General features: G+C 43.3%; 1 long non-coding RNA gene and 1 pseudogene across 1 annotated transcript in view; both read right to left on the bottom strand.

Moving 5' to 3' along the window:
* E330012B07Rik (RIKEN cDNA E330012B07 gene) overlaps positions 1–19,685 on the bottom strand; it is a 28,054-nt gene extending 8,369 nt beyond the window's left edge. The window contains exons 1-2 of the long non-coding RNA NR_033640.1: positions 19,612–19,685; positions 14,367–14,468 (exon numbers count right to left, since the gene is read on the bottom strand). This is a non-coding gene — a long non-coding RNA (RIKEN cDNA E330012B07 gene). The remainder of the gene's footprint in view (positions 1–14,366; positions 14,469–19,611) is intronic.
* Gm7571 (predicted gene 7571) lies at positions 24,810–26,445 on the bottom strand (annotated as a pseudogene).

The following is a 27,010-nucleotide window of genomic DNA, read 5'->3' as shown; positions in this document are numbered from 1 at the left end:
TCCCAGGGCTGACATACCCAGGGCTTCTGGTAACTAACAAAGGTAGATAGATGTATGGTCTTGCTTCCATATCTCTGAGGCATCAACAGGAAGAGCTACTGATGCTGATGTCTGAAAAGAAACAGAGCCTTCCTCTAGGTGTGTGTGACCCACAGAAAGGGATAGAAGAGCCATGAATCACTTAAAAGGGTTTGCAGTGCACAGGATCTGATCCTGTCCTTTACTCCCTGTATAGCCTGGGGGAAATTACAAGTCCTTCCAAACTACAGTTTCTGTTTGTCAAGGTTAATGTAGGTTTAAGAAATCATCAAATCAAGCAGGATGTGTTAATGTCTTAATGGCCACTCCTGGCATGTGTTCAGTATGAGCTAACAGTGAGTCAGGCATTTGGGAGGAGATGGGGCAATTGGAAGATGCCATAATTAAGAGACTTTTAGCAAGACAGCAGGGCAGGTACAGCTTCAAGGATGGTGGGGTGCCTCCAGGCTGTAACCAGTGGTACCAGTCACACCCTTCAGCTTGAAGGAAACACCAAAGGAAGACTGAGGAACTCTGGTCTAACAGTAGCTATAGTTCCAAGCTAGGAAAATGGCCCACACTCATTCACTTCTCTCTAGCCTCCTGCCAGAGCGTTTAATTGGAGACAGTGGGAACTAGAGGGCATGAGTTTCCCCCAAGCCATCTCAAACCAGGATGGGGAAGGCTGAAGGGCAAATACCACACTGTGAGTATGGAGATCTGAGGCGGTAATACTAAAGAAACAAGCTCTAGTTACTAAGTGCAGATTTGTAGCAATTTAGTCCAAAGTTAAATTAAATCCTTACATCTTGAAGGAAACTTCTTTTCAAGACTCAGGAGGTGAAACAATATGTTCTCAGGGCAGGTGAAGGCTCCCTCCAACAAGGAAGCTCCTTAAGAAACAAAGGGAACAACTCAAAATAGCTTCAGGAAGTACCTGAAACTGATCAGATTTACTAGACCCCCCCCACACCACCTCCTTCCCCTAGAATATATAAGCAGTAAAGGCTGAATGTCAACCTCAGGCAAGCTGAACCGTTCAGGAGCAGCTCAGATCCAGCAGCCTAAGAAAAGTAGCAACTAGCCAGGCTGCCTGAGAGGCTATGCACTGGGATCTGACATCTTGATCTGACTGCAATGTGTTCTGTGTTTCCAGCTTTCATGAACTGCCACTCATGCTGGGGTGGGCTTTCAGAGCTTCGGCTGTCTTTGAGTCATTTCTGCTACTGTAAGTAACCCTGCACCCATATTCTGATAAGTAACAATGGTAAAAGTCTTTGGTTCACCAACTAGGACTTTGGTGGTATTCACGTTTTGGTCTGTCTTTGGCTCCCTATCTGGGGTGAGTAGATATTTATTCATGTCTCACAAGGAACAGTGCCTAAGGCTGTTATACCAACAATATGAACTAACCAGTAACCCCAGAGCTCCCTGGGGCTAAACCACCAATCAAAGAAAACACATGGAGGGATTTGTGGCTCTAGCTGCATATGTAGCAGAGGATAGCTTAGTTGGTCATCAATGGGAGGAGAGGCTCTTGGTCCTGTGAAGGTTCTATGCCTCAATATAGGGGAATGACTGGGCCAGGAAGCAGGAGTGGATGGGGGAAACAGGGAGGGGGGAAAAGATAGGGGATTTTTGGATGGGAAACTAGGAAAGGGGATAACATTTGAAATGTAAATTAAAAAAAAAATCTAATAAAAAAATAGTCTTATACATGATGGGTACCCAAGACATGTTTTAATGGTTGAATCAACTAGTCTATGAATTATATTTTGGTTTCTTTATGTAGTTCCTATCCTATCTAGAATGTATGTGACAGACAATTATTTATAGGAGTTAAACCATCCCATAGTTTAAGTCTAAATCTTAATCTGAATCTTAATCTGAAAGTAAATTCTTTCTTAGTCTTGATTTATGTTAGAAAATCTGAGGCTAGGTAATTTATTCAGAAAAAATATTATTTATACTTGTAATGGTACATAAATATACTTATTTCTCACAGTTCTGGATTCTGTTAGGCTCAAGGTCATGGAGCCACATCTGCAAAGGGGCTTCTTAATAAAGGGGCTTTTTAATTGTATAGACTATCAAAAATATATATATATATACATACACACACACACACACACACACACATATATATATATACACACACATATATGCGCACAGATATGTTTGTATGTATACGCATATGTGTATGCATATGTATATGTAATATATGTGTATGTGTATGTGTATGTGTATGTGTATGTGTATGTGTATGTGTATGTGTATGTATATGTATATGTATATGTATATGTATATGTATATGTATATGTATATGTATATGTATATGTATGTATAGGGCACAGCTTGGTGAGCTAGAAGCAACTGGCCAGAGAGTTCATTATTAGAACAAAAACACTACCTCCATAACCGATTTTTCTATTTTCACTCTGTTGCTTGTTAAAAACATTTTAACTAAAAGCAACTTAGCAAGGAAAGGGATTATTTGGCTTATATATCCATGTCACAATCCATCATTAAGGGAAATTGGGGTAGGAATTCAAAGAAGGGACCTATAGGCAGGAACCATAAAGGATCTCTGTTTGCTGGTCTCCCTCCCTCTGGTTTATTCACAGGTTCATGTTTAGTCTTATACAGCTCAAGACCACATGCCCAGGAAGTGGTGCCACCCATGGTGGACTGGTCCGTCTTGTACCAATGAACAATTAAGATAATTCCCACAATATAAGATAATGTCTATAAGCCCATCTAATATAGTCAATTACTCAATTGAAGCTTTCCTCTGCACCAACTCTAGGATGTATTAAATTGACAAAGCTAATTTGGGACATACATTAATCCACCAATAAATGAATTCATTCATGAGTGCAGAACTCAGAAAGACCCGGTCTGAGAATACAATTAGCATGTTACTCAGACTGAGTGCCTGGCACATGAATTCCTGGGGACATAAATTCAAATCGCAGTTAGATCCACAGTAGAAAACACTGAGTCTGGAAAAGGCTGCCTGGAAGGATCAAGAAAGCAAAGTTTGTAGACGGGACTGACTGTACAAGGAGACAGAAAAGGAATTTCCCTACACCCACCCCCCACCTAGCAATGTGACAAGACTTGGGCTGTTTTCTACCTCTTGAACCACAACATGCATGGATGGAGAGTCATCACCGTCCCAGCCTCTGAGCAAGTGGCCAGAAGCCAATCCATGCAGCCCTCCTTCCCTTAGTGACAACACTGAGGGGGCTGCTGCCAGCTCTCCCGTCCACACAAGAGAGGATTTCACACAGAAAACAACCCAGGCAGTGCTTGTGCGGTCTACAGAATGCTGAAACAAAAACCCCATCCCAGTGGGTAAGCAGCCGGGGAGGGACAGCAGAGCCCAGGGTTGCTGGGATTGGGGGATCAGGGCCCAGAGACTGTGGGGCCAGGGGAGGCCAGGGCCAGCTTCATGCTACATGGTACATCTAGGGACTTGACCCAGTGAAAACTTCAAACCTGTGCCAAGAAAGCAATACTCACTTCAAGACGCATTTGAAGTCTGAATGGAATGTTAGTCTGTGATTTTTAAATGGTTTTTAATTTCTGTGACATAGAATGTAGCCGTTGGTGAACAGAATGAAGCCTTACCACCTTCTATCACCAGAGCTGAAAATCAGCAACTATGAGAAATACTCAGCCTAAATTTTAGGAAGAAAAATATAAAATAAAATAAAGTTTAGATCTTGTCATATCTATAACTCAGATAGCAGGATCTTATTCACGAAATCACTACGAAGAAACATCATAGGAGTTGCGACGCCTTTGTACTTTAAAAATGGCTCTCAAAGATTTGCTTACTACTTTCATGTGTAGGTGTGCATGCCTGTGTGAGTTGTGTGTCCCCTTGTTGGGAGGAGCCCGTAAGAGCCAGAGAGAGGCATAGGACCAGAGAAGGTTGTAAGTGACCATGTCTATGCTGGGAACCGAACCCGGGTCCTCTGTGAGACCATTACATGCTCTTTACCTCTAAGACTCCCTCCAGGCCCACAAAGATGGTTTTTAAATGTTCAGTGACACAATGCCTAGCATGGTTGGGTCATTGAAACTCTTCCTTGCCCCAGTATTTTATAATCATTCCCACACCAAGACCTAGACTCTCATGATGGCACAAGGGGAAACAGAAGGTAAACACTTTGAGGTTTTTGCCCTCTTGACCTCCCAGTGGATCTCATACATTCTTTTACTGGGCTTCCTTTAAAAATACTAAAGGTAAAATAAAGATCCCTACTCATACCTCAACAAATCACCGTCAGCCCTTGAGACCCTGGAAAAGTGGTGTTAGGATACCCTGTGGCTCCCAAAGTCGGTGCTTGCTACAGTCTCTTACATAACAAGGCAACATTACACATCCCCCTGAGTGCTTTAAAGCCATGACTGACTAACAGAACAGACTGCATCACCATGGAAATAGTTACCACAACACATAGCTTGACGATTACATTTGAGAAGACTCTGCACATGCTCAGTACAAGTATAAATGCTCTAGGGGTCTGGGCGGTGTTTGTTGAGATGGAGATTCACACTGTAGCCCAGACTAGTGCTAGCCTCACACTTTCAACCATCCACTTGTCTCAACTTCCAGAATACTGGTGTAAATTACAGTGTGGCCACCACACCTGGCTATAATTTTTAAAAGATAGACTTTTAACTTACTTATTTTTAATTTTTTATTGGATTTACTTATCTTGTGTGTGAGTGCTTTGCCTACGTCTGTATTATATGTGTTTGGCACCTAGAGAGATCAGAAGAGGAAATCGGAGTCCCTGGAATCATAGTTACAGAGGGTTGTGAGCTACCACATTGGTGCTGGGAACTGAACTCAAGTCCTCTAGAAGAGCATCCAGTGCACCTAACCACCAACCCTGCCCTCTGTATTTCTCTGTGAAGATCAAGCATGGGATATGTTTGCCATATTAATGAGCCAGTGGTAGATAATTATTAAACACCACTGAAATTTCAAAACTTCCTCTTTCAAAAGAAAGCCTTTCTGTTAGAAATAAGCAGCTGGGGAAAATTAATTATTTCACAGGAATAGGATTTCACCTCAACTGTCCCTTGATCTGCCTTGGTATCATGCTGCTGGTTCAGAGCACACTGGGGACACTTGGGCCATACACAGCTGAGAAGTGGGTTTCAGCCTTCACTACTGTCAGCTTTAAGAACACCATTCCACTTCTGAACCAAAGACCTACTTCCTGCAAAATGAAGAAACCAAATTGGATGTTTTCCAAAACTCCAGTTTGAATGTCTGATTCTGGCATACCTCAAAATATCCTGTCCTTTCTTCCATGTTTTCTTTTATTTTATATGTGTTCATATATGTGATGCATGTGCATGCATATGCATATACATGCATGTGTGCATGCATGGGTATGTAGGGGTGGTATTTATATAGTATTGTGCTGTGTGGTATGTATATAAATGTGTATATGCATATTCATGTGGGAGGTGGTGTGTCTGGTGTGTGGTGTATGTTGTATGGGGTGTGTGTGTGTGTGTGTGTGTGTGTGTGTGTGTGATGTGTACATGAATGGGCATATCCATTCATTGTGGGGATGGTGTGTCTGGTGTGTGGTGTATATTGTATGTGGTGTGTGTGTGTGTGTGTGTGTGTGTGTGTGTGTGTGTGTGTGTGTGTGTGATGTGTACATGAATAAGCATATCCATTCATTGTGGGGGTAGTGTGTCTGGTGTGTGGTGTATGTTATATGTGGTGTGTGTGTGTGTGTGTGTGTGTGTGTGTGTGTGTGTGTGTGTGTGTGTGTATGATGTGTACATGAATGGGCATATCCTTGCATGTATGGGGGTGATGTGTCTGGTGTGTGGTATATGTGTTGTGTGTGTGTATGGTATGTATGTATGTATGTATGTATGTATGTATGTATGTTTGCATGTGTGAAGACACTGTTGTGTTTAAGTGCCAATTGGAGACTCCAGGTCTTTTATTTTATTCACTGAGGGAAGGTCTCAGTCAAACCCAGACCTCACCCATATGGCTAGTCTCTATAACCAGCTTGATCTGGAGTTCCCTATCTCTGCCTTCAGCATCTGGAATTACAGGTGGACCATGATGCCCACCCGGCATTTACACGGGTTCTGGGGACCTGAGCTCCTATAGGTGCTCATACCTATATAGCAAGCACTCAACCACTGAGCCATTTCCTCAGCCCACATTATAATATTTTTCTGGCAAATATTCAAAGGGTTAGAGGATTGTAACTGTGGCTTTGAGATTAACAACACCAAAATATCACGCAACACACCAGGCACATAAACACCTTGGCTTAAAGAGCATGGCCAAAATTTATAACATTTATAGTATCAATAACAACACAGAATAATGGATAGTCTCCTTGATATGGCCTTGGGTATTGTCCTATTACCTTAGGGTTTTCCCACTTTTTTCCTCTTACCTCATTTCTTTTCAGAACTAGTCCAAGAAGACATCTTAATGTTGATGCTATTTCCTTTTCTCTTACTTAAAAAAAAAATGGGCTTCAACTTTCAGTAAACAAATGTGCAGGGGTAGATTTTTCAAATCCTACTTTAATAAGGGTCCTTAAAATGCTTTAACCTCCCTTCTAGCCCACCACCCAACAGAGGCAGTGGAAACGAAAGGTTTTTAGGACACTGGGGAAGTGGACCTGTTTAGAAATAGGTCTGAATCAGCAAAACATCCTCTCACCTACGTCTGCTTCAGCAAAGCATTCATTCACCTGTCTATCCCAGCAAAACATTCTAATCTTCATTTTCAAGATATCAGCAGTATAATCTACTAGCAAGCCACTAAAAACAAAATCAGCAGCTTCAGTCCAGTCCAGAATAAACCATGAGGCTCTGCCAAAGCCGTGTGAAGTCGTGGGACCAGTAAGAAGCCAATGGACTATCATGAGAAGTTCCTTATTGAGTTATTCTTCATGAAGCCACAACTAGCAAAGATCAGCAACATAATGTAAGGAAAACCGATGCTTGTGTGTCATCAGCAAAGACTATCGAGGCAGAGCAATACAAACCAAAGCACTCCTCCACCATCTGTGGTCATATTTATATTCTTTCTAAACATCATGTATCCGTTCATGTGTCTGCTTCAGCAAAACAAGCATTCATTCACCTGTCTATCTCAGTAAAACATCATTATGACCTAACTGAGTCTCCAGAGAAACCAGAAATTTCCATTTCACAAATGAGTTTAAATAATTCAGCATCATGTTGAAGGTATAGCTCAATGGTAGTACTTGCTAGTGTGTGCTGGGCTCAGGTGTCAGTAACACAGAGATGCACACCACACACACACAGAGAGAGAGAGAGAGGGAGAGAGAGAGAGAGAGAGAGAGAGAGAGAGAGAGAGAGAGAGAGAGAGAGAGAGAGAGAGAGAGAGAGAGAGAGAGAGAGAGAAAGAGACACTCTGCGGAACTGATCAAATAATACAATATCACAGCAGAATTTCACTTAAACATAAAAGGATTTTTTAATGCCTGACTATGAAGAAAGTATCATCCTTATGTTAACTCTATTGAGAATAGCCCTAACACTGCGGCACAACAAATACAATAGATATATATAAAATATTTAGAAGCCCACTAAATTTCCAAGCTGAAATTCAAGAGCCAAACAAAGCAACTCAACATTTTTTAACAACAACAAAAAAGGAAAGACAATATTATTTAGGAAAATTATATGAGCATATTCTCGGAAGTGGAGGACACTGTGTTATTGCTCAAAGAAAGTAACTTGGGGCAACAACAGGAAAAATCCAGATCTTATGAGGCACCATGTGTGTCTTCAGAGAAGTCACTTAGTTGTAACTGTCAGCCTGGTGATCACTACCTGAAGAAATACAAACTTTTTCTCTTTGGAGCTTTTCCTACCTCAAAATAATTTTACCTACATACATATACAATATATAACATAAAATATATATGTGTATAATGCATTCATATACATTAAGCATATACAAACACAAACACACATATACTTTTGGCTTGTGGGTATATCCAAGCATATTCCTCGTATATTCCAATTGGGACTCTTAATTTAACCTTGACCACAAATCTTTACCAGTATTTCATTGTAGCATATGATAAGTTTTTCTTATAAATGCATCAGAAGCCATATGTGGTCAGATACCTGTCATCTCAGCAATTAAATGACAAAGGAGAATCACAAGCTTGAGGCCAGCCTAGGCTCTATAGTGATGCTAGCCTGGGCTATGTAGAAATTCTTTCAAGGAAAGGAGGGAGGGAGGGGCAGAGAGATGTAAGGGAGGGGAGAAAGATAAGGAGAGATTGAGAGAAGCAGTTTGAGGAGGGGAAAAGGAGTGAGGGGATAAAAGAGGAGGGAGATAGTCCCTGGGAGCACCCACTTTGTCACCAGCTCCAAAGATCCCTCCAAGCCAACATCACAGCTGCCCTTCCATCCTTGCTGTTGGTGACTACTCCCATTAAGCGTGATGGCCTGCCCTCTAGTAGCTTGATCCCCTACTGTGATGGTTTATATATGCTTGGCCCAGGGAGTGGCACTATTAGGAGGTGTGGCCTTGTTGGAGTAGGTGTGTCACTGTGGGCCTGGGTTTAAGACCCTCATCCTAGCTGCCTGAAAGTCAGTTTTCTGCTAACAGCCTTCAGACAAGTAGAACTCTCAGTTCCTCCTGCACCCTGCCTGCCTGGACTCTGCCATGCTCCCACCTTGATGATAATGGACTGAACCTCTGAGCCTGTAAGCCAGCCCCAATTAAATGTTGTTCTTTATAAGAGTTGCCCTGGCCATGGTGTCTGTTCACTGCAGTAAAACCCTAAGACATCTACCACCTCAATCAGTAGCAGAAAGAGTATTTCCTACCATCAACCCAACCCTTCGAAGCACTCCTATTCCAAGATGTGAGGGAAGGCAGAAAAAATATGTCAGAATCTTAAAGGCCAACTAACCTGAAACACTCAGCCTGCACAGTGCGGGACCGGGCTTCAGTGGTTAGAAGACTGTCATTTGACATTTGCAAGCAAACTGTTAGAAGCTCACTACAAAGCAAACAGAGGGCCAGGCGTGGTGGTGCACACCTTTAATCCCAGCACTTGAGAGGCAGAGGCAGGCAGATTTCTGAGTTTGAGGCCAGCCTGGTCTACAGAGTGAGTTCCAGGACAGCCAGGGCTACACAGAGAAACCCTGTATCGAAAAAGAAAAAGAAAAAGAAAAAGAAAAAGAAAAAGAAAAAGAAAAAGAAAAAGAAAAAGAAAAAGAAAAAGAAAAAGAAAAAGAAAAAGAAAAAGAAAAAGAAAAAGAAAGAAAAAGAAAAAGAAAAAGAAAAAGAAAAAGGAAAAGGAAAAGGAAAAGGAAAAGGAAAAGGAAAAGGAAAAGGAAAAAGAAAAGGAAAAGGAAAAGGAAAAGGAAAAGGAAAAAGGAAAAAAAGCAAACAGAAATTAAGCCTAAGCAAACCAACAGTGAGCAGACTGAAGATGGAAGAAATAGTTACAAGTTTCCAAACGGGGTTGGGAGCCCAGGAACTGATGGTTCTCTGATGAATTCTACCGACAGATCAGGGAGAAAGCACCATCTATGATTCTCACACTCCTCTACACAGTGTAACGGCAAAGAATACTTCCAAGCTCATTCTACAAACCCAGCACTGTCCCTTCACCACAACAGTAGATAAGAACGCAACACATAAAATTGCAGAGCCATTTACTAGATGGATAAAGATGTAAAAAATCCCCAATAAAAATGCTTGTAAAACTGAGCTAGAGAGATGGTTTGTTTATTGTTTAAGAGAACCTGCTGTTCTTTCAAAAGATCAAGTTCAATTTCCATCCACATTAGGTGGTTCACACTCCTGTAACCTGTGCTCCCTGGGACTCGGTGGCCTTTTTTGGCCCCTGTGGGCATCATCAAGCATCTGGCACATTGGCATACATACATATTTATAATTTTTCTAATGCTTGTAAATGAAATTCAACAATTCATTAAAAAGAACAGACCCGTGATTAATTTGATTTCACTGTAGGAATGAAAACACAGTTTAACATATACAAATCAATAAATGTAATAACATACATAAATAAAATCATGCACAGAGGTGGCTTGGGCCCAGAAGGAAGACACTCAAGCGCCTGGCCCCTGGCCCAGAAGCCTGAGTAGACAGGTACCACTACGATGAATAAATATGTGATGGGGAGATGAGAGAGAGAGAGAGAGAGAGAGAGAGAGAGAGAGTTAGTTCATGCACTGCAGGGAGAGGTAGAACTGGGGATGTGAGGAACAGGCTGATCTGAGATGCCTTGCCTAGGCTTTCACAGAAGGCCATGTCTAGGTCCATGTCTGTGATAATGCCCATGGCCCATGAGGGACAATCGGATGCCAGTGGTCTGGCTGCTGCCTGACCATGTCAATATCTAAGGAGCCATGCAGCCACCAGGGGCCAAACTGATCTGAGTGTTCTGTGCTGCCTCCTGAGGCCATGGTGATGTAGGGATCCAGGCTACACCGAGGACCACGACTGGGACCATGGTCCTAACTGCAACTAGGGTCTATGTTGATATCCAAAGTCTGGGTTACCTTCAAAGGCCATGCACATGTCTGTGCTCTGGGCTGTCACCTAAAGCTATGTTGAGCGCTGTGCTGAACTGGCCCCACCCCTCACCAGCTACAGGAGAACTGACCCCGCTCACAGCTAGGGATGGGGGAGCACAGCAAAGACTCAGACTGACCAACTCAGGTCTCCACATCCACCCAGCATCTTCCCCATCTAGGAGCTGCTGGGGCACGTGAAGGGGCCCATTCTGCAGAACCATAAACCACAGGATCTCCATGACTCCAAGCAACAGCAGGCTACCTAAGCGGAGTCCTGGTGAGGATCTAGTATTGACGACAAAGGGCTCTAACCAGACTAAGGACTCATTACAATGAACATTTACAAGTAAAGCCGTTTGGGCAAGAGGATGTACTGCATGACACACCGTGACTCCCAATGCTACTAAGACAGATGAATATGTGATGAAGGGGCGGGGCAAGATGGGTCAGTGGAGGCGGGGCAAGACAGACCCGTGGAGTAGTGCACGTATGTGGGACCTGGAGAAGCTACCACAGCTGGGACTGGTCTAAGGGAAGCCTGTGACTGATAGAGGAGTAGGTCATGTCCAGAGGCGTCAGCCAGATGGTTTTCTGTTTGGTTTTGGTTGTTTTATTTTCCTTTGGAGGGGTTTGGTTTACAAGAATGGAGGTCGGATATAGAAGGACTGGGAAATGAATGGGATTGGGCTATGTGATGTGAGGTTCCCAAAGAATAAATAAGAAAAAAACTCTGTTAAAAATAATTAAAACATATTGTACTAAAAAAAAAGTGTATACAAAAGTCATATACTCTCAAGAAATGCAAGAAAGGCCTCCAAAAAAACTCAATGTTCCTTCAAGATAAAATCCCTGAAGGAACTAGGGATACAACCATCACCCTTCCACTTGACGCAGAGTGTATCTGACAGCCTTGAAGCCAGCATTAAACTAAATAAGGAACTAAGAACATTTTCTCAAAATCAACAGAAAGGGTCCTCACTCTCTACACTGTTCAAAGCTTGCATTCTTAGCTGAAGAAAGGAAAAGGCCAAATTATCCCTATTGCTAATGATATACTATATTTAAAGACCATGTAGACTCCACCAGAAAATTCTTAGAACTTACAAACAATTTCAGCAAAACATCAGGGAAGAAAATCAAGACAAGTCAGTAGCATTTTTGCACAGTAATAACAAATTAGCTGAGATGGGAGAGGGGGCAAGGAATCAGAGAAACAATGCCATCACCAAGTTCAGAGAAGTACCTAGAAATAAGCCAAAGTAAAGAAGTTGAATAAATCTAAAGAAAACACCATAGACTGACAGTAAATGCACTACAAGAAGGAAATGCTCCCCACACAGGGGTTCTGACCAAAAATACACTATCAAGGGTACCACAGTTCCTGTTTTCAGATCATATCGGAGTCATAGCCCCGGGGACAGTAAGGCACAGATGTGAAAAATAGCTCAATGCAACAAAGGACCCAGAGGTAAACCCACAGATCTGCAGCTGTCCAAAGGCATGGAAGCATTGACAAGGAGCTGGAGCATAGATGAGGGCGTGCACCCGGTCCTGGGTCCTGTATCCATTCCCGGCACTTTAAACAATGAAAAGAATCAGCAAACACCCAACACAAAGGAGTCATAAATGCCAGCTGCTTTGACTTGAACACTATACTTTGTATTCAGTGCTACACTAGTCCCCTGAGTGTGCACAATCATCATATTACAAACACAGTATCAGAAACAAAGCATAGAAACCCACCCAAGACTACAATTATACAACATGAATCAGGTAAATAAAATACTGGTTTTTGTTCAGCAGATTTGCAAAGATCAAGCATTTGGTGGAAGCACTGACCCACACAGAGGCAGCTATTGATGTAGCTGATGCAGCTGATACAGCATTCAGGAAAATGATCAGAACCGATCTGTATTTCATGTGCACGAAGACTCAGCAGCTCTACCTCCAGGATCCTTACTGAGGCAATAATCACAGGAGAGTATTTACACATCAAGATAGAAAAATCTATATGCCCACAGGGGAAAACATAGGAACAAAAACTCAGAAAACATAAATTTCCATTAGCAATATATCATTCAATGAACAACATCTATACGCAAAACATTTGCATCCTCTAAACTTTTATAAATATGGGTACACCTCAGCAAAAATATCCCAAGTCATATATTGATCAAATAAAGGAACAGCACATGTATTATTGTCCCAATGAGTGCAAGTAGATATTTACACATGTGTAGAGAGTCTAGGAGTTACAATGGTAGTCTGATTTTCTTTGTTCTCCCTTGACATGATGAGAAAGTGGTATGCATGCACTAGACACCATCCCTCATTTTTTACAAGTTATGTCTTACTGGGCTTGATAATGGTATGACCCTTCTTGGGTCACAGCAATAGGACACCATTCCTGACCAACCACTTGATCAGAAAAGAGAAACAATTAATAATCTACAGTGTAAATCATCTTTGCTTGCTTTCAACTTACCGTGCATTCATCAGGACACCAGTATGTGGATATTCAATTTTATATGCATAAAACCTTCTAAAATAATATGACAAAAACACAGTTTAAAAAGACTGCTCTAGAATATGACCTTGTGCATTTTCTGTTTCTACCATGTATCCTTTGTACATATGTGTTTCTCTGTGTAGCCTTTGTTTGTTACATGTTTCTCCATGTTTCTTCCATGTATCCTTTATATATTATGTTTCTCCATGTATCTTTTGCCCTCAAATATTAAATCCATGAAGAACAAAAGAAATTTTAAGTTATTTTTCAGTCTTGCAACAAAAGAACAATTTTTTTGCTTTGTACTCAGACATGTCTAAATCCTAAGATAAATATTTCTAAAAATTCCATTTTCAGATTAACTCCTTTAAGGGTACATTTTGCTACTAAATCATCTTGGCAGACCCATTTAGATGCAAATTTTCCACATGAGCCATTTTAAGGTAATTTCTGAGAGGGGCAGATGATAAATAACTCCCACACTCACCATGTTTCTGACCAACATCCAATTTTCAGTGCTTAATAGTTTAGCACTCTGAGGTTTACTGAAGTATTTGTCCAAATGTTACTACACAGGGCTTTTTTTTTTTTAAACAAAAACAAAAATTTCTTGTCCTCAAATCCCTGCAAAAGTTGAATTCTACCAGATCCTAGTCAAAAAATAAATAAATAAATAAATAAAATAAGACCGTCAGTTAAGCCTCTACCTTTGTTGCATCCCAAAGCATGTTTCTCTGAATGGATTTTCTAAATTCCCACACCCTGAGTCAGCTACACTCTCTATAAATTACATGACCTAGACAATGTGGTGCTAGGTTATTCAAGAGCACAACAGACACAGGTTCACCATGAAAAGCATTCTTCAAGGAATGTCTTCATGTCCTACCACTTACTATCAGGCAACAGAGTCCCTCTAACAACTGCTAAGGAACTGCTCAAATCCAAACCATTGTCTGCCTAATCCTTCAGGAACAGCCCACAGGCAGCGAGCGACTGAGGCAGAGGGACAAAAGTCAGATCATTCTTACTAAACCATTTTAAGCGAGAGATGCCTAAGTTGGTTGGCTGGGGCTGCTGGCTCTGTACTAGAATCAACTACTCTGTCTGTCCAATTCTGCTTCCATTACCAAGTTCTATCCCAAGGGCACAGTCAATAAATATTCTCAGCACTATACTGCCTCCAAGTCTGCTTCCTAGAGCATCCAAAATGTGTCATCAGTAGTCAATTTATTACCTCTTTGGTTTTCAAAAAATGTCTATTATAAGAAATGATCAAGAATGCTTCTGTCCACTTCTGGAACTCCTTAATGAACCATGGCAGCTTTCTTGTGACAGCCTGAAAGAAACAGAGTCAAGGCAGGCACATAAGACAGAGCCTGAGGGCACACATGTCAGTTTAGGCAATAATTCAGTCAAGAAGAGAGACAAATTTGGAAACCAAGTATAGTGGTTCTTGCCTGTAATCCTAGGAGTTTAGAAAGCTGAGGCAGGAGGATGGTCAGCTTATGACCTGTCTGGGCTACTTAAAGAAGTATGAGACCAGCCTGGGCAATTTAGCAAGACTTTTTTTTTTCTTTTTTCTTTTTCCTTTTTTCTTTTTTCTTTTTGCATCTCAAAACACAAATAAGGGGTTGGGGATTGAAAGGTTAGAGAGATGGCTCAGCAATTAGAAGCATTTGTCACAAAGGACCCAGGTTCAATTTATAACACCTTCATTAGTAACTTATAACCTTGTGTGACTCCAGATCCGGAGGATCTGATACTTCACCTTAGTGGGCACCAGGCACATGCTACCAAATGCTCAATCACATAAACTAAACAAATCTAAATAAAACAAGAGGCTAGAGCTAGAGCAATAACCTAAAACAATGCTCAAGTTCCAATTCTCATTATCCTATTGTCTCAAAAGGAGGGAGAGGGGGATGGAGGATGGAGAGGGGGGTGGGGGAGGAAGAAGCTGGGGAGCAAAATGCTACAATGTTGACAAATTCAAGGCAAACACACATAGAGATGCAGCTCTCAGGGTAAAGAGTCCACTAAGTGCTACAATTATGGGATTCGGTTAACAGCCCAGATGGAGAAGGGCACAAGCTAGTTAGGGCTCCGGCTCAGGTACATTTGGACTTGTAAAAGTAGTTGTAATGGGGTTTCTAGAGCTGGGGGTTGGGGAGTGGAGGATGCACTGGCACCTTCTTTGGTGTAACTCTCTGAATACAAAGAGAATATCACAGTAACAAAGAGAGACTATATTTCAGGGAGACAAAGTATCAAGAAGCAAGATACAAATACCAGGACAAATGCCTTTTAAAAGCATAGAGAAACAGAAAGATGACCCAGAGACAAGGAGAGGAAACAGTCAGCAACTCCAGGCCCTTAGCAAACAGGAAGTAACTAAAACTGCAATGTTAACCAGGCAGCCAAGGTAAAAAACACTGGCAGTCTGGGCTGCAAGAGACAGAGATCTCATAAACCTCAAGTCCAGAATAGACATTCAGTGTGAGTTGCAAGAGACACTCAGAGCTCTCATAAGCCTCATCTGCAGAGTGGATATTCAATGTGAGCTGAAGGAGAAACTCAGGTATTGTTCCCTGTACCCCAGCAATATACCTCACTGCCTTAAGGAGACTGAGATGATCTGGGGTCCTAAACACAAGGAACAATTCCTAGTCATGGAGTCTAGAGACACCATGACACAGTTGTCTGGGTGGGGAACTACCACAAGAGGCATTCATGGAGAGGATGTGGTGCTTCAAATATGCTTGGCCCAGGAAGAGGCACTATTAGGAGGTGTGGCCTTGTTGGAGTGGGTGTGGCTTTGTTGGAGGAAGCATGTCGCTGTGGGGTTGGGCTTTGAGAGAGCTCTTCTAGCTGCCTTTCCGGAAGCCAGTCCTTCTCCTGTTTGCCTTTGGATCAAATTGTATAACTCTCAGCTCCTCCAGCCTTACATCTACCTGTACACTGCCATGCTCCCATCTTGATGATAATGAACTGAACCTCTGAACCTGTAAGCCAGACTCAATTAAATGTCCTTTATAATAGTTGTCTTGGTCATAGTGTCTGTTCACAGCAGTAAAACCCTAAAACGAAGGAACTGGGTTGGACAGATCTGCAGAGAAGCTTAAGCAGCAATGAATCCAGAGTGTGGAAAGCAGTTTCACTACCTAGCCTGCTGTGGAGAGATGTGTGTCCCTGGCATCTGTGGATGGCTTCAGGAACTAAGGGCTCCCTGCCCAAGCCTATGGACTGCCCACCTGCAGATGCTCCATCTCTGCTGTCTGGTCTCTTGTTCTGTATTGCCACCTCCTTCCCACAGGGTGGTATCCTGCTGGGTGGGGTCTGAAGTACAGTGCCAGAACAAGCCCCATTCCACTAGGTCTCACTAGGAAGAGCCCTGTTCACTGAGTGTCTCCTCAGGAAGAGCCCCCTTCCCCTGGCTATCCCCAGGAAGAGCCCAGGTTCCAAGTGTCCCCAGGAAGAGCCTCAGCCCCTGGGTCTCCTCAGGAAGAGCCCAGGTTCCAAGTGTCCCCAGGAAGAGCCTCAGCCCCTGGGTCTCCTCAGGAAGAGCCCCATGCCTGGGTCCCCCAGAAAGAGACCCATTCTCCTGGGTCTCCCCAGCAAGAAAGAATTCAGTGCTCTGTCTGTTTCCCCTATTCTCTGACACACTCAAGAGCCACCCTCAATGTGGTTGATGCCACACTATGAGCTCGGGCTTGGCTGCCTCTAGAGGGACTGGGAACCTGGCCCCCTTACAAGCCACAAAGTTCACTGGGGCCAGCAAGGGCTTCTGATTAAAAAAAAAAAAAGCAGGGAGGGGGGGACGCTTCTACAGTGAATAAAACCTTGACACTGGCAACAGAGGAGTACCCAGCCATGCTTGGCCCACACACAGTGCCACCTAAGCAGTAGGACATGAGAGGAAGCACCACAGAGCTGAATTCCTCTGTAGCCACCTACGACTTCCTGGCAGCCTCCTGTATTACAGGCAGCAAGAAGCAGCATCTCCAATTCTTTGTCAAAAAACAAAACAACAACAACAACAACAACAACAACAAAACCTTTTGTCTGTTTGGTCTGTTTACTATGATTTTTAGTTTTATTTTTTTATTTACTTTATCTTGATTAGTTAATTGATTTGAAACAGGGCCTCACTATGTAGATCTAGTTGATGCCAAAGTATGCTATGTAGACTAGGCTAGCCTCAAGCCAATAGAGATCTATCTGCGTCTGCCTCCTTCTGAAGTACTGGGCCACGAAGCTGGGCATGCCGTTTTGTTTTGTTCTTGTTTTTATGTATATGGGTGTTTTGCATGTTTGTTTCAGTATCTGTATACCACTTGCTGCCTTGGGCCTACAGAGGCCAGAAGAGAGTGTTGGATTCCCTGGAACTGGAGTTACAAATGGTTATAAGCTGCCCTTGTAGGTATGGAATTGAGCCAGGTCCTCTGGAAGGATAACCAGTGCTCTAACTGCTTAGCCATCTCTCCAGCACCAACGGTTTTAGTTTTTAAGATAAGCCTTGCTATGTAGCCCAAGCTTCTCCATATTTTCATTTTTGTCTTCTTATTTTTATCTAACTTTATTTTTCTTTACTTTGAAAGTAGAGTTTTATTTATTTGAGTCTTCATTATTTCTGTTACTTTTACTAATTATACTTTATAGTTTATCCTATTTTTTATTTTGTCCCTTTGTTTCCTTGGTTATTGTTGCTGTGGTCATCGTTTTTATTTAGTTTTTGTTTTATTCCCATGTGGTTGTTCTAGTTTCATTTCTGTTGGTTTGATAATGCCCTGACAACAAGCAACTTGGGGGAGAAAGGGGCTGTTCTAGTTTACAATTCTAGCTCATATTCCATTGCTTCAGGATGCAGTAACAGCAGCGGGCTTGAGACAGCTGTCCACATAACCTCCAAAATCAAGAGCAAAGGGAAATAATCACACAAATGCTTACTCCTTGCTTAAGATCAGCTTGACTGCTCAACTCATATGCAGTTTAGGATTCTTCCTAAAGAACAGTCCATTTGAGTACATATGCACATGCATACATGCATGCACACTTGAGCACATGTGTGCATGCACGCACGTGCACACACACACACATGGGATGGTTCTTACAACATCAATTAATGTTGCTGAGACAACCCCCCACAGATATCCCCACAGGTCAATCCAATAGAGACAATCATCTCTCATTAAGATTCTCTTCCCAGGAGGCAAGCCTGCTGCCATACAGCAGAAGATGGGTGGAAGACACCCAGAGGCGAGAAGGCACCACTATCATGGCAAGTGTGTGGTGGAGAGACAGAAGAAAAAGAACAGTTTATGCAGTATGATAAGAGGAGAAACTGGAAATGTGAGGGTGATGAGGAACAGCCTGATGTGAGTAGTTTGTGCTGCCACCTGAGGCCATGTCTGGGTCAATGGTCAATGGCCTCTGTGGGCACTGCACATGCATGCAAGCAAAACACCTAAACACATGAAATAAAATAAAATATAAACATTTTAATAAAAATAAAAATATCACTGGCTGCTTTTGCCCCAAAAAGGACAGACAGTTCAGCATATATATATCAACAAATGTACCACATGCAAAGAGAATCAAGGTCAACACAAATTATCATCTCAATGGAACAGAAAGGCCTTTTATATAACATAACATCTTTTGTGATAAAGGCTCTGAAGATACTAGAAAGAAAGGGACCATAATCAAGGGCACATGGGTCAGAGCTAGAGCTTACAGAATGAAGAACACCAAAAACATTTTCTCTAAAATCAATAGCAGTGTGGCAATGTCCACTCTCTTTACAGTGATTTAAGCTGAAATGAAAGCAATAAGACAGAAACAGGAATTAAAAGGAAACAAATAGAAAACAAAGAAACTGGAGTATACTTGTTTGTAGATGACGTCATCCTACAATGGGAATGCTCTAAAGACTCCCATGAGACTCTGAGGTCTGGTAAACACCTTCAGCAAAGGGGCACAAGATCAACATACTAGAAGTTATTGTTTTTCCTTTATACCAATATACAGTTATAGCCATGATTTCCCCCACAGGTACAGAAAAAAAATGTGTGTTTAGAAAAACAATGCCTGTTGAACAAATGTTTCTGATGAATCTGGATAGCCTCACGTGGAAAACTGAAACCAGATTCACAGGTCTCACTTTGCACAAAAGTCAGACCACAGTGGACCAGAAACTTACTGTAAGACCTGCAACCACTGGACGAAAGCACAGGAGCAACAGCTCAAAACACAGCAGAGGAGGCTTTCTGAGAGGGCAGCTCTAGCTCCGGAAATGGCTCCAAACATGAAAAATTAAAATAAGGGGCTTTTACACAACAGAGAGAATCAGTGTGCAGGACGGAAGAAAATACTTTGTTGCTTGTGATCTCTTAGGGGCCTGACCTGGTTTGCTTCTCTGTAACTGTGATAAACCCTGACCAAAAAGCACATTAGGCAGAAAAAGGATAATTTTCACTTACAGGTTTCAGTCTATCCCAGGGTAGCTGAGGCAGGAACTCAAGGCAGGAGAACAGTTGCTTACTGCCTTCCTTTCCCTGACTTGCTCAGCTACCTTTCTTATACAACCCAGGTTACCTGCCCAGAGATGACTCCGCCTACCGTGGGCTGGCCCCTCCCACATCAATTAGCAATCAACAGAATGCCCCACAGATGTACCCACAGGCCAAGCTTATCTAAACAGTTTCTCTGGTATGATTTTCCTCCCCTGGGTATGTTCAGGCTTGTGTCAAGTTCTCAAAAACCAACCAGCACAGGGACTAATGTCCACCATATATAAAGAACTCAAATCATTAAACACTCAAAGAACCAATAACCCCATCAATAAATGAAAGGATAAACTGAGCAGTTTTCAAATGAAGAAATGCATATTGTCATGAAAAACATTCAACATTTTTAGCCATTAGATTGCTCAGTGAGCGCACTGAAGCAAGGTGTGGTGCCTGAATCTATAATCCCAATATGGGGGTGGTGGAGGAAGAAGGGCATGTGTTCAAGGCCAGACCAGGAGTTAGAGGCTAGCCTGCACTATACACAAAGAAGCTGGACAGCTATTGTTCAATGACATAGAGTTTCCATTTTACAAGATAGAAAGGGATGGTGGCTACAAAGAGTCATCATTTTCAATGCCACTGGACAGGACACTTTCAGAATGGCCAAAATGGGAAATTTCATGTTGCAAATACTTTGCTACAATTAATACAGGGGGGGGGGGAGCTGAGGAAATGACTCAACGGGTAAGAGTGCTTATTTTAAAAGCATGAGGATTGGATTCCAATACCCAGCACACACACACACACACACACACACACACACACACACACGCAGCAGGGCATAGCTGTGTGTGCCAGTAACTCCAGCATTGGGGAGTGGAGGCAGGTAGATTCTGAGAGCTCGATGGCCAGCCAGCCAGCTTAGCCTCTCAGTGGAAGACCCTGTCTCAGGGCAATAAGACAGAGAGTGAGAGAGGAAGACATCTGACATTCTCACACACCCACATCTTAGTGCACACACAACACATACCCCAAAATAAAACACAAACACTGTTCAATAGCAAGATTCTAAGAAACCAAGATGCCCTCATAGAGCTCACAGTACAGCAGAAGAGATCGATGGAGGCAGTGTCTAAAACGGGCCTCCCAGACTGGTGTTCACAAGGCAAAAGGGAGTGAGGCGAGGGTCGGGTGGGGTGTCCTAACACGCTCTAAATCCAGTTTCTAAATCCAGTACAACCTCACCTTAGTGTAGTCACCTATTTGAAAAATATTTAGTGAGCACTCCTCTTAAGAAGATACTCTCGAGTAGAACGTACATTTCCTTTGAGAAAAACTAACAAAAGCTAGATCTACCGGGGGTCCTAAAATTTTGGGTTCCAGACTCATCAGGATGGCAGATCCCCAGGCGCGGCTGTCTCTCCCCGCAGGCAGGATCACGAGCTTCAAAATACTCTTTGGGCAGCACTAATTGCCTGGATTTTATGATGCGAGAAACAAAGCCGGCTGCTCTTTAATTTACAAAATGCTCTAACATTGAAGACAAGTTCAATATATTATTACTTTAAACTTCACATTTCCCCCAGGAACCAGTTTTATGCGTAGGTGTTTCTTGGACTCTAATGTTCTTTCAGCCTACGGGGTCTTACGCGCAGCGGTGGCTGTCTGTGAGCCTGGGAGGAACCCGAAGCTTTGCTTTTCCCAGAAGGTGGTGCTGATTTCCTGACTCCTGAACAAGATTTGAGCATCCAGGTTATGGAGAGGCTCTACTACAGTCCAAGACTCTGCTAGCACCAGCTTCAAGCGACTCCTCCCAACTGGGTATGAAGCTGCCACGCCCAACATCAGTAATGACAAAACTCTCCAGCTTTTGTCTGAGTGAAGTATATCCACAGGGGGTGAAAAAAAGAAGGGGGGAAAAGTCTTTTAAGTTTCTATGAACTTTCATTTCTAATTATAAGACTTTCATTTAAAAAAGAAAAGCCCTAAGGGCAGAATTGGTTTTAAGCTCATCAACTGCTTTCACTTAAAGAAAATTAGGGGTTGCCTGAGTTTGACAGGCACTTAATTGTACAAAGGCCAGAAAAGGGGGCTCAGTTTCTCAGCCTAAGAGTCCACTATAATTAAATCCTTACTAAGCATTCAGATTGTAGGAGGTTCTATAGGGAAGCTAAAGTTTTTAATATCAGGGTTTTAAGGTTTAACTAATGAAACTAATCTAATTGTTTTGCAATAAACTGAGCCCTCTGACAAGAAGAATCAGTGCCTAGATGCCCAGGGGCTAGGCTTCCATCTCAGTCCTCCCGAAGATTGCGTGATTTCCCATTCTCTGCAGTCGTCGCCCTGACTCATTAAACGAACTAAAATGATTAGATTGATCTAACCTCATCAAAACCCACAGGGCACATTTAAAGTCTTCCCAGGAAGAGGAGAGTGTTTCCTGAAAGGTAACTTAGTCATTTCAAGAAAATCTTCTATTCTGCACAACCACATCAGTCCTTCTAGGAACCAAAGTCTGACGACTTGATGCACACAGTTCTTGTTGCCTTCATTATCATGTCTCCTGAGTCTTTGCACCGAGCTGGGGAATTGCAGGAAGTAGAATTGTGTTTACGGTAGTGTCCCAACACGCTTTCAAAAGATCACTCAGTGTTGTACGCAGTTTTCCATTTTGTGAGGGTGAACCAGGAATTCACAGGCCAGTTCCCTATCATTAAGTAGTGTTTTCTCTTCCATTATTCCATAGCATCTTGGCCAAACTGTCACCTCAAGCTGTCCAGCAGGGCACAGGTTTAAACTTGGGCCTGTAGACAGAGCTGAGATGGAAGAATCAAGATTTCCACGGCATTGATCCAGGCCTGGGATGAAGAGACAACAGCAGAGTTTTCTCCTTTGCAGAACATCGCCTAAAAAAGAGAGGCCTGCTTCTCTGGTGAGTTTTTGAGGCTGTTTTCCTAAGGAGTTGAAGCCAGCATACAACACAGAGCCTTGGAGGCTGCTCCTCTCTGCCTTGAAGGCACCCTTCCTCTGTCATTGAGGTCCTCCTGCTGGCTCTGGAGTCCCACCTCCGCTTTCTCCCAGGCCTGTCAACACAGCCCCCCGCCCCCACCTCCAATAACTGCCAGAGAAACCAAGAGGCCTCCACACACCCTGCCCTTGGGGCCAGGCTTAATACCTCTCAACCACCAGCAACCTGAGCAGGATGGACGAGAAAGAGAAGTGGGGGCTCTGCCAAGCTCTCTGTGATTGTACTTCAAGAGAGAAAGAAAAAGGGAGAGAAAGAGAATAGGGTCTAAGAGGCGCTCTGTTTGGAGATGTGACCAAAAGGCCCTTGGTTGGTGTGAGCGGAAAGCTTAATGTCTTTGCTTTTCAGTCCTTGAAGCCAATCAATTCAACTCTAACTGGTGTGAGAAATATTCCGGAAATGTCTATGAGCTGTGAAAGCGTTGTTCAAAGAAAATAAATAAATAAATAAATAAATAAATAAATAAATAAATAAATAAAATATATATATATGCTTGGGCAATAAACAGCCTCTGTTTGTTATTGATGTGGTGACAGTTTCATATCTCCTAGGCTGGCCTCAAACTCAATCTGTGGAGGGCCTCGTTAGTTTGTTGTTGTTCTTTCCTGGCTTTGTTTTCTTGTTTGGTTGGTTTCGGTTTCACTTGGTGTTGTTGCTCCTGTTTATCATTACAGTTCACCTCTTTCAAAACATACTTCTAGAGAATCCTTATTCTTTGTATGGATAGAAGCAATGTCTCATTCCTCAGTTGAAACAAGTCTGGCACTTGAGAGTTGAGGCAGGAGGACCAACCTTCAGCTCCAGCTTGGGTATAGAAAGCCTGAAATCTCAAACAAACCCAGGATAAATGGCTACCTGGGGTGCCTATTTAACATATGAGGGTGGGTTCCCTGCCAGCCTCTCCCTTTTCACTAGTATCTGTTACAAATCTTCCTGGCTGGCTTACCTGGGCCCCTGCCCTAAAACTCCCTTCCCCCAGCTTCTCTTTCCTATAAAACCCAGCCATTTTGGCCACATGCCCTCCTGGTTCCCAGTGATCTCTTTGACCCCTCTCTCTTCTCTTTCTCTGTCAACGCCTACCTCCCTGCCACCTCTCATGGCTCCATTCAGTCTGCAGGTCCAGTGCAGTCTGGACCCTTACAGCTGCTTCTGGCTCTGATCTCCTTCATAAGTACAATAAACCCTCTCTCCAGCAATACCCTGGAGCTTTCATGTCCCCATTTTGTTTTGCTTTGCTTTGTTTTGTTTTGTTTTCATCCATAAAGACTCGGACCCTTTTTAAAAATAAAACAAAACCAAGTCAGGTTGTTTGGAGAACTCTCTCTCTCTCTCTCTCTCTCTCTCTCTCTCTCTCTCTCTCTCTCTCTCTGTGTGTGTGTGTGTGTGTGTGTGTGTGTGTGTGTGTGTGTGTGTGTGTGTTCTGTTTTGTTTTACATTTGAGTAATGGCCTTTATGGAGCAGAGTCCACCAGTTCGGCTTCGAGCAGGTTTTCCCTTCAGCAGTTGCACTCATCTCTCCCAAGACTCCAGCTGAGACCCCTCCTTCTCCTGTGTCTGTGAGGGAAGTTGAATTTGAAAGACCCACAACGTGAGGACTCCCCCACGTTCTGACTCAGGAGAGGCGACACCCCAAAATCACCAACGAGAAAACGGTCTTGTTGCAAATTGCAAGAGGATTTTTATTCAAGAGCGCTCTCGGGCCCACGGTCATACACCACGCAGGGGTAGAGGATTGTGGCGCCCCGAGTAGCTGAGAAAGGGGGTATTTAAAGGAAAAAAACACAACTCAAGGAGGTGGGAAGGGCGTTGTTGGAAAATACCAAAAATACCAGATAAGAGTCACAAGGAAGTACAAAGTCACAGGTGTCACAAGGAATACCTGATAATTGTTAACTCTCAAGACAGTTTCTAAGAGCCCCTAACAATAGCACATTTGCATTGCAGCTTCCGGTAATGGTCAGGGTGACTTTCTTTGAATGAATACTCCTTGAACTCAGGAAGTGGGTGGGTGGAGGAATGTCACTATCTGTTTTATGATTAGCATACCTTGGAGCACTGAGTTTACTACTCTTTCAAATTGAGTCGCTATTCTCAATGGAGAGGACAATACAAGACAACACCTGGTCCTCCAGTCACTTTCCTTAGTTGATTTTGTCCTGGAATATACAAGTTATTGGTGGCAGCTACAGCAATAATGCTCTCCGTGGGGTGCCAGGCTTGGGAAGGATCTTCTTATTAAAGGCCAAACTGTCCACGCTAATCTCATCTTTCTTTCTCTTAACCCCTGTACATACTTTCCGGGGCTTCAGTCTGGCTCAGGGTTCGCTGTTCTCTCTTTCCAGTGTAACATCCCTCCGAGTGTTTCTATCAAACATTCTAAAGAAGTTGTTGTAGGACCCCGTCATGATGGCTGTCTTAGTCAGGGTTTCTATTCCTGCACAAACATCATGACCAAGAAGCAAATTGGGGAGGAAAGGATTTATTTGGCTTACACTTCCATACTGCTGTTTATCACCAAGGAAGTCAGGACTGGAACTCAAGCAGGTCAGAAAGCAGGAGCTGATGCAGAGGCCATGGAGGGATGTTCTTTACTGGCTTGCTTCCCCTGGCTTGCTCAGCCTGCTCTCTTATATAACCAAGACTACCAGCCCAGAGATGGTCCCACCCACAAGGGGCCTTTCCCCCTTGATCACTAATTGAGAAAATGCCTTACAGTTGGATCTCATGGAGGCATTTCCTCAACTGAAGCTCCTTTCTCTGTGATAACTCCAGCTGTGTCAAGTTGACACAAAACCAGCCAGTACAATGGCTGTCTGAACCGTTCCAGCAGCACTCTCTGGAACTTGTCAAAGATGCGATCATTCCCATACAAGGAGCAGAGCGTGCTTCATAGGTACACATGTACCTGGTGGGTCTCGACAGGCCTGCCCTCCATGTTTGAGGTCCCATGCCTACACTGACAGTCTCTGGTCATCATGTATCGACCATTGTGGCTGGACTTGACATCATATACAGATGAAATTATTTCTGAGAAAAAGGAGCTACTGCTGAGATCTTCTGGCTCTTCAAAAAAACTCAGCATGCCTATCACATAGGGCAGAGGAACACATGCCACACAACCCAATGGTTCCCTTGCTGCTGCTGTAGACAAATACCTTGCACTGGTGTGGGTGGAACTCTGCGGCAGTGGTGACTTCTGTCAGCTCCTCCATATTACTTCTCTTGATGTCCAAAATGTTGAAGCTCCTATCTGTGATTTCTAAATGCCATAGGTTAATTCTCAGACCATCATTAAGATCCATGGGCTTCGATAATGGAACCCGTAGTGCCGTAATTCTAAATTCTCTCTTATCCAGTTCATTTATATCCATAATTTAATAGTTTTATCATGTGTAGAGAGTAGAAAATGAGTAGCATTCTGTTTGTGGTAACCACCTGATTTTATTAAATCTTTCTTCAGTTTCTAGACTTTTCAGATAGTCCAACTCTGGCTCATGACTGTGAAAGGTACTATAAACATTGTACTCTCCCCTAGAGTGAGTGCGGCCTTTCTCTTGTTCCCGTTGGAAGATAACAACTCTGCCACCTTTGTCTCCTGTTGCAAGAAGGTCTCCAGAGTAGTTAAACTCAACAGTGGAGATGACGGCTCAGTCCTAGCACACCTGGGAGATGGAGGAGCAGGAGATCAAGGTTTGAGGAGAGGCTGAACTACATAAGACCTGCTGCCACATCCTCGTCGCCAGTGCCCTTCACCTGTGAGAAGCACCACTGGAAGTCATTGCGGCAGGCATTGGCAGAGGCAGTGCAGGGGCTGAGCGCTCCGAGTGCCGCTGGCTCCTGCCATGGTGTGGGAAGCCATTCTGGACTCCCTAGCCAGCTGGACGAAAATCTATGCCAGGCAGTAAACAAGCCCATATTTGGTGGATGGCTCGTCCTTAATCCCTGATTGGCTGAGCAAGCCTGCCTGGTGAGGTGATGTGACCTGTGGTGATTGGTTGAGGCGTGGTTGTGGCTTGAATGCATAAAAATGCATTTACCCTGAGGCTCGGGGGAGTTGAAGAGAGAAGCTGCCTGAGTAAACTGCATTAAGAAGAACCAGTGGTTGCGTTTTCCTTGCTGGTCAAGTTGGATGCAACAAGTGGTGCTGAAACCTGGGACCCGACTCCCCCATCGAAGAGATTCAGAACTTTCTGCAGTCAGGGTCTGTCGACAGGATGAGTATGGTAAGTAACTCACCATCCCGGGGTTGGGATTAGGCTCTCAGTAAGAGACAATTAGGCTCTCAGTAAAGAGACAATTAGGCTCTCGGTAAGAGACAATAAGGCTCTCCGGCTCTGGAGACGAG

This window comes from Mus musculus, chromosome 6 (genome assembly GCF_000001635.26).
Source record: "Mus musculus strain C57BL/6J chromosome 6, GRCm38.p6 C57BL/6J".
Lineage (NCBI taxonomy): Eukaryota > Metazoa > Chordata > Mammalia > Rodentia > Muridae > Mus > Mus musculus.
The sequence above is the reverse complement of the archived record's forward strand: the minus strand, read 5'-3'. Positions and strand labels throughout refer to the sequence as shown.